The 6,534-nt window shown below is 41.2% G+C and overlaps 1 non-coding gene across 1 annotated transcript; it reads left to right on the forward strand.

Annotated features, from left to right (window-relative positions):
- Positions 1–5,805: 5,805 nt before the first annotated feature.
- On the forward strand, positions 5,806–5,912 carry LOC112804718 (small nucleolar RNA R71). Its single transcript, XR_003203335.1, has one exon. It is a non-coding gene; the product is annotated as a small nucleolar RNA R71 (small nucleolar RNA).
- Positions 5,913–6,534: the final 622 nt, after the last annotated feature.

Consider the following 6,534-nt stretch of genomic DNA (forward strand, 5'->3'; position numbering starts at 1 on the left):
AAAGTGCATTAAAGCTCTAGTCAATGTCATGAGATTATGCATCATCAATTTGTCATTCAATTCTTGCAGAATCTTCATGAAATCATGTGAAATTCACATTAGTTGTTTGAATCAAGGTGTGAGTGTATTTTCATCCAAAACTTGCCTTATTCTCTAAGAAAATGCATGAAACTACCTTAAAACAGTAAAGAAAAGGTCAGTGAAACTGGCCTAGATACCCTGGTATCACAACACCAAACTTAAAGCTTGCTTGTCCCTAAGCAAGTACTGGAACATAGGAATAATGAATGAAAGAACAAGATGAACAATATAAAAGTAAAATTCCTGGTTTATGGGGTTTCATGCATAGCAACTTAGGTTCATTCCTTTACCAGGTTTCAGGCCTTTATCACGCCCTTAAATACTTGCTTACTTATATCCCTTGAGACTTCCTAGTTGTTGATCCTTCCTTCTTTTGTTTTCTCAAGATTTATTGCATTCTTCTTTTGGCTAAGTGCTTTGTAAGAGGGCGACTCTTTATGATAAGCTTTCAGTCAACACTCCCGAACCAGTTGGTTCAAGGTGCTAGGTGTTAAGACACCCTTAAGGACTTACTCCCTCAAGTCTCTTTCCTTCATACATACACACCATAGGCACATGGTTTGTTATTTTTCTTTCTTGAGACCTTGGTGTCCAGCACCTCTTTGGGTTATTAAGTGTTCTGTAGCAAGGGTCACTCTTGATAGTTGACTTTCAGCTGATAATCCCGGATTAGTTAAGCCAAGTTACCAAGTGATGAGGCACCCCTATGAGCTTATTCATCCAAGCATATCCCTTGCACATGAACACCACAGACACATGCCTCAATCTTAAAACCCTTGGTGCCTAGCATTGTTTCTTATTGTGTTTCTTTCCTTTTCACTTTTATTGCTCTTTCTCTTTTCTTATTGGGATCTTATTATTTAGTTAGTCTCATAGGATGTGTTTCAAGCATAGGATTCAGGATAGATAGTCGCCTTCTTTCCTTGTTGGTGAACCAACTTAGCTAACTAATCACCCTACCACAAATATTCAGGATTCACTTCACAAAATAACTCCACTCTTGTTCTTATCATAGCATTTTCTTTTTGATTAACTTGAAGGACAGGCATATAAGTAAGCAAGATGAAGATGAAAACTAGGGACCTAGACTAGTGAGCATGGACCTAAGCAACAAGATCTTAAAGCATATTTGAAAATTCCTAAATTACTATGGAAGCATGTTCTATTTTATTCATGATTTTCCTTATTTAAAGATTTGAAAAAGATCGAACTAAGAAGGAACTCCACTACCTTTTATTCATGGGGATGCCCATGTTCCTCTGCTTCCTTGTCTTCTTTTTGTCCACTTTGTCCACTTGTGCTTCCTCTTATCCGATTCATTCTGGCTATTTTCCAATCTTCCAGTGCCTTCCTTACTGACTCATGACTCTTTTCAGCTCTTTCGCATTCCACTCGTACTAATTCATCCTTTACATCCTCATATTTGGTGATCCCAGGATGCAATACAGGTAGTTATCCGACCAAATACCTAATCTTGGCTTGGGTATTTACATGATATCCAATTTCACTCATATAAACTCCTTCCGAAAATGCTCTATATTCATCGAAAAGATCTACCTGTTCTCTTTGTTTCCTATGCATCTCATGAATGTGTGCACCTTGATGTGCTTGGATGTTGATCAGCTTTTGGATGGCTTCTTGTTGTTGATATTGCTTTTGGTCCAGGTTATGGAAGGACTCACTCCATTGTCTCTCTTGTTCCAATTACTGTTCCATCAACTGTTTTTGCCATTCTCCTTGCTGATTCATCCATCTAGAAAGTGATTCTTCTTGACAGTCCATTATTTGCATTTGAAGCTCCTTTTGTGCACCTTAATTCTCCATGTATTGCCTAGATAAGGTATCAATAGCCTCTTGTAATTGGTGCATGCCTAAGGTGGTTGGGGCTTGCTCCCGTGGATGTTGTCTTTCTTCAGCTTGATGGGCTGGCCTCTTTCTTACCCTTCATTGAGGTAGGGGAGTTGCGGCAGCATGCATCCGACGATAAGTGATTGGAAGGCCAACCTTTATCCACTCGGGGTTTCCATCCTCGAACACCACCCTAGCCTTGTTGCAAAGATAGAGAATAGTGCTGGGATAACCCAACCTTCCTCCAGAATCACTCTTCTCAGCAAGCTTCTGAATGCCTTGGGCTATGAGTTCATGAACCTTGATTTCTCCTCCCTTCATTATGCATTGCACCATTATTGCTCTCTTAAGGTTTACCTCTGAGTTATTTTCGGCTGGGAGGATGGATCTCCTTACAATTTCAACCCTTAGCCTCAGGAAAGAGGTCTTCTCTTTTTATAAATCTGGGTTTTCCATTGGGGTCTCTGTCCCAATCTGCTCCTTGCACACAGATATCTTTTACAATCTGGTCGTGGTTGGGGATGTTATCCATTCTTGAGTGATAGCACTCTTCTGTAAAGGGTATGGTTCGCAGCTTTAGCACTCTCATGATGCTCATGGGACTAAAATCCACAATGACCCCTCTCACAAAACTTGTGTAGGATTCATCTGCCTTATCATGTCTAACTGCATTTGCATAAAACTCTCTTACCAGAGTTGCGTTCACCCTTGTAATCAGATCGGTGAGGAGTTCCCATTGATGTTTTTCCACCTTCTCTGTGATTTTCGGGCATTCAGTTTGTGTGACTTAAAAGCCTAATTCATATATGATTTCTTTGTCAGCCATCCACCCAAATTGTAGTGCATGGTAAAAGGTTCTAAATTTTTTTTCATCAAAAGGAGGCTGCTCTATAGGTTCTTTCCCTTTTCGTCTCTTGGAGCTTGATGATGCCATGCAAGATAGTTGATGTGTTTGTTACTCACAAGACGGCTAGGAGGGTGTGTATGAGAATTTTGGTGGATGATGAAATGTGTGTGTCTGAGAGATGGAAGGGAGAGGAATGAGAGTAGGAAGTATGTACAGAGAGGTTGTAGAGTGGGGATCATTTATATAAAAGCGTGATGGGTGTTTGAAAGGTGTGGATTGATGGTGTTGGTTTAGTGACGGACGGTTGGGGTTTGCCATTGGATGAGCACGAGGATCACCCCTTTTATGAGGGTTTTGGTTTGGTCTCCAAGGCTTCTCCAACTCCCAATGTTGCATGGCAACACTTTCCAAGATACTCCCCTTGAAGACAAGTGTGAGGTTTCCTTGGTATAGTGGCTGAATCTCCCTTCTTTGATTGTCCTATCAAGTACCATCAATGCCCCTTTTGATTTCCTATCCAAGACAAAAGGAGTGCAAACGGTTAATTGAAAATTTTGGTGGGAAGACTTAAGGTGTGAACTAGCTACTAAAAAAATCTTTTTCTTTTGTTTTTAAATACTAAATGCTTTTTATGAATGTAAATCAATCAACCACTAAATTGTCCATGCATGCAACGTTGGTACACCAAACTTTTTTGTGGTCATATGGTGCAACAAGATTCGGAAATAATCTCTCATCATGAAGTGTGTTCAAGCCCTCTTGGTGTGCCTTGAACACCAAACTTAGTATGTACTATATGCTGCATGTAAGGGGTCTTATATTGGTTGTCAAAATTGATTTAAAAATCCATGAAAATTGCTTTATTACTACTATTAGAGATTAAAGAGAGAGGGTATAGAACATGGGTTGCCTCCCATGAAGCGCTTCTTTAGTGTCATTAGCTTGACGTTTGGTCCTTGTCAAGGTGGTTGGTAGTGCTTAAAATCTTCCCCCCTTACAGTGAATCTTTTTCCATTGGCTTTGTTGAGAAGTTCCACATATTCCAGAGATAAGATTTTGTTGATGGTGTATACTGGAGGTAGCTGCGATGGAATAGTGGGGAGGTGAGGTGGTATAGATGGAAAGTATGTAGAGACCACTTCATCTCCTAGCGAGAAATCTTTTGTAGGGATTTTCTTATTTTTCCATCCACTTGGGACCTTTTTTCTTGTGTCCCTTGATGTCAATTTGTTCCTTGTGGTTTCCTCTTTGAGAATGGTTTTGTTGCCTATTTCATATGACTCTGGTGTGTCTGGTTCCTTTTGGATTGCACTTGGTTGATGTTCTTTCTGATCACATTGGTTGTTAGCCACATGAGTTCTTAGGGGTGGTGCTTGAGCTCCCTTGTTTGACTCTTCCTTCAGCTCTTTGTTATCAAGATCTGCTTCTTGTGAGAGTTTGAAAACATTGAAGGTGAGCTGCTCATCATGTATTCTCAATACTAGCTCTCCTCGCTCCACATCTATAAGTGCTCTGGCTGTGGCTAAGAATGGCTTTCCCAGAATGATGGGGGTGAATAGGATTCTCATCCATTTCCAGGATGACAAAATCTGTGGGAAGGAAGTAGTTTCCAACCTTCACTAACACATTCTCAACCACTCCTAATGCCTGCTTTTGGGTTTTCTCAGCCAGTTTGATGATTACATCTGTGGGTGTTAGCTCATTGATTTGAAGCTTTTTCATGAGGGATAGAGGCATTAAGTTGATGCTCGCTCCCAGGTCACAGAGCCCCCTTATCAATCATTGCCTCTCCTATAGCACAGGAAATGTGGAAACTCCTTGGATCCTTCTTCTTTGTGGGTGGCTCTGTTTGAATGAGAGCACTGTAATCCCTGTTCATCTTTATTGTTTGTCCACCCTTCAATGAAGTTTTTCTGGCTAGTAGCTCTTTTATATACTTGATGTAGGAGGGCATTTGCTGGAGGGCTTTAATGAATGGTATATTTACATCAAGAGATGCAAACATGTCGAGGAACCTTGAATACATTCTCCCTGCTACACCACCCTTAAGCCTGTGGGGGAAGGGTGCATATGTGTTCAGTATCTCCCTCTCCTTCAGCTCTTCCTTGAGTGTGAGTCGAGATGTAGAGTTTCTTTCTTCATGATTTTCCTTTGGACTGTCCTGGGGGTGTTCTACTTCCTCCATACTCCTCTCATCACTTGTGGTGATCATCTTACATTCTTCCCACCTTAATTTCTTTGTTTCTCCTCTTGGGTTCTTCTCTGTGTCACTTGGAAAACCATCAGTCGGTTTGGGAATTTGTTGAGCTAGATACCCTACTTGAGACTTCAGTTTCTTGATGTTTTCCCCTTGGTTTTTGATATTGGCTCGCGCTTCCTCCTTAAACACCTTATTGTCTTGGATTTCTCTACATATGTCTTCAAGTAGAGTCTCAATCTTTGAAAGTCTTTCCTCGGTTAGTGATGATGGGTTAGGATTAGGTGGTTGTTGATAGGACCTCTGTGAGGGATGTTGGTGAGTTACATTGTTGTTGGGGTTGTGGTTGTGGCATCTTTGGTCTTGGCCTTGGTCTTGTTGATTTCTCCACCCAAAGTTGGGGTGATTTCTCCATCCAGAGTTGTAAGTTTTGGAGTATGGGTCATGGATTTGTCTCGGTGAGTTTCCAACATAGTTGGCTTGTTCCCAGTCACCTTCTTCTCCTATATTCACTCCTTCTTGAGCTGGTGATGAAGTGATGACTGTTGCAACTTGATTTTCCTCCACCTTCTTGGTAAGATCTGCTAGCTGCTTGGTGATCATCTTATTTTGAGCTAGCAATGCATCCATGTGGTTCAGCTCCATTACTCCTCGAGTATTGCTTCTTTTAGAGGCATAGAGGTAGTCATTCTCAGCTACTATTTCAATGACATCTATGGCTTCTTCAATAGTTTTCTTCTTGTTTAGAGAGCCCACTGATGAATGGTCTACAGACTTCTTTGACTCATAAGAAAGACCTTTATAGAAAATGTGAAGTTGAACCTATTTATTGAACATATCTAGTAGGCATCTTCTTGTTAAGTCCTTGAACCTCTCCCATGCCTCATAGAGAGTCTCACCATCTTCTTGCCTGAAGGTTTGCACCTCAGCTCTCAGCCTGTTAATTCTTTGAGGAGGGTAGAATCTTGCCAAAAACTTGTTCACCACATCTTCCCAATTTGTCAAGCTCTCCTTTGGGAAGGATTCAAGCCACTTGGATGCTTTGTCCCTGAGTGAAAAAGGGAACAAAAGCAGCCTATAGACATCCGGGTGGACTCCATTAGACTTCACAGTGTCACAAATTCTCAGGAAGGTGGTTAGATGTTGATTGGGGTCTTCTTGAGCACTTCCTCCAAATGAGCAATTGTTCTCAACAAGGGTGATTAACTAGGGTTTTAATTCAAAGTTGTTGGCATGTATGGTGGGCTTTTGGATGCTACTTCCACAGTTTCCTGGATTCGGATTGATGTAGGAGCCTAGAACTCTCCTTTCTTGCCCAGCATGATTTGCAGGACCTTCTCTAGCATGGTTGTGAGCTTCTCCTTCATGATTATTTTCCAAGTTCTCCTCCATGTTGGTTTCAAAATACTCTTTCTCTTCCTCAGTACCAACAACTCCTTTCCCTCTTGCTTCCCTCCTTAGTCTCTGGAGGGTTCTTTCAGGTTCTGAATCAAAGGAAGTTGAAGCTCCCCCTCTTTTCCCTGTCATACAACTAACAAAACACACAGCAAGAGATGAAATG

Source organism: Arachis hypogaea, chromosome 5 (genome assembly GCF_003086295.3).
Source record: "Arachis hypogaea cultivar Tifrunner chromosome 5, arahy.Tifrunner.gnm2.J5K5, whole genome shotgun sequence".
Taxonomy (NCBI): Eukaryota; Viridiplantae; Streptophyta; class Magnoliopsida; order Fabales; family Fabaceae; genus Arachis; species Arachis hypogaea.